This window comes from Solanum pennellii, chromosome 10 (genome assembly GCF_001406875.1).
Source record: "Solanum pennellii chromosome 10, SPENNV200".
NCBI lineage: Eukaryota > Viridiplantae > Streptophyta > Magnoliopsida > Solanales > Solanaceae > Solanum > Solanum pennellii.
The window spans coordinates 53,391,495-53,393,644 of record NC_028646.1 but is presented as its reverse complement, the minus strand read 5'-3'; the positions used below and the strand labels follow the sequence as shown (position 1 = coordinate 53,393,644).

The following is a 2,150-nucleotide window of genomic DNA, read 5'->3' as shown; positions in this document are numbered from 1 at the left end:
TTGCCACTAATAAGAGATTGATTAAAAGATGGAATACTTCTTATAACGTTAGAGTTATTGGTGGAGAATTTCCCCAGTGACTCATTACTAAGAAAAAAGATGATTTTTTTAAGATAAAATTTTTTTATGTAATATTTCACAAATTAACATCAGTAAACATTATATGGAGGAAAAATGCATGTCCCCTGATATTATACTTGCTCTAGAGTTGAAGCTGATCACATATAGAATATAACACTGAAATCTTCTAGCCACTTATGATAAATAGGTTTCACTTCAGAAAGTTGAAGAAACCTCTACCTATTTTCATTGTATAGCTCGTTCTTCAATAGTAGCACCTAGCACATGCATCCTTCCAGATCAGCATATAGAACTAGCAGCTCCACTATGTGGCTTAATCAAGTCTTCAATGGAGCCTTCTTTTCACGGTCAGATATACGAGAAGGACCATTAGAATGTGATTTGAGCCAACCTCTACCTCCTCCATATTCCTTCTCATTTTTCTTAACAATCTGCACCACATCTTCATCCTCAAGCATTTGCGTGAGGCCGCAATACTAGGGGAGTGCCTTGCACTAGTACCCCACAACAGCACATACTTTACCTTTTTAACAAGACTCCGATGTATGTGATTACAAAAATCTTCTACTGTACATCCACCTCTATCAACAGAAAGGACCACCGGAACTGTGAAGTCTGGTTTCTGTTTTTGAGGCTGTGTGAACTCTCACAAGAACCATAACTTCCCACATTTTTGCAAGCAATCTGTCCAGATTCAGCTTCATGTCGCAGCTGGGGACAACAGAGTTTGGCTGTCAGGCTATCTGTCTACATCATCAATGCCAACAATATCTATCTTGTTGTAGACATAAATGCACTTCATGTATTTATGATTGCCCTCAATAACATCAATTAGGTTATCCACTGTAGCATCTTCATGAAATAAAACTTTAGCATTGTGGATCTCTTATTTATGTTGAATTTGATAGCATAGCTTCTCATCCACATGTATATGATGCAGAGTTCTATTGAAAGAAATTACACCAATCTTTTTGTTCTTGATGTGTATCTAAAGAGGTCTCTTGTTTAATATCAGGCCCACCGCTTCCAGATCCATTATCAATATTTGACGATGGCCTTCACTTTTTGAAGCATCTAGAACCATTAATACAATGTCCGCTAACTTAGAAATAGCAATGACCATTAGTACATGTATTATTTTCTTGGTACGAGCCATCTCAAATTCAATTTCTTTAATCCTCTCTACGATCAATATGGTTCTCTAGTTTATCTGCATAAAAATTCAAACCACAGAGCTCAATTGAGATTCCGGCGGCCGACTACTGGATTATGCTTCTCCACCCATAAAGTGAGTTTCAAGCCAATGATAGCAAAAGAAGAGCAGTCGTTCGCCAACGTGGAGGGTTCAGAATGAAGAATACCTCCAAAAAAAACTAGTGTAGCAAAAACAGTGAAAGAAAAAGAACATGAACACGAAAGGATAACCTCTTTGGGAAAAGTTGTAGAAAATATAAGTGAGCCAGTTGGTGTGATGATAGTTGATCCAACAACATAGAGTTCAATCAGAATGTCTATTTTCATAGAGTCATATTTTTGTTTTACTCGTGTAGTCCTGCATTTTTCATATGTATAACAAAACTACTTCTTTTAGTTCTAATTTTGCAGCTAAATATAACAACTAGTATTTTAAGAATCCTCCCAATTGCTAGAGACAGAAATAATATTGTTTCCTCTCAAAATCATATGGATTCTTTGATCAAATCACAGAATGTTACAGAGCAATTGAAGGAATATTTTCTTTCTATTTTCCTTTCTGAATAATTTTTATGCACGTTGAGTGACATTGTTTGATGTTTAAAATTATTCACAGTTTCCCAGATGTATTGACATTCCCAATTTTTCATTCTGGTTATTGTCATGGGAAGGAATGAAGAAAACTAGAGATCCAAGCCCATTTGTCGCTATGTGTTCTCAATTATTAGATGAAAAATAATCCTGAAAAGATAGCTTTGCACAGACTTAAATAATTATGACATGTTGCTATTGAATTCTTCCCTCCATAAATGCATTTATCTTATATTTTTGAAAATCATCTCTAGTCCTTTTTCACACACACACACACACACACA

At 35.5% G+C, this 2,150-nt stretch overlaps 1 pseudogene; it reads right to left on the bottom strand.

Moving 5' to 3' along the window:
- Positions 1–398: 398 nt before the first annotated feature.
- The window catches only part of LOC107001357, a 30,941-nt pseudogene continuing 29,189 nt past the window's right edge, over positions 399–2,150 (bottom strand).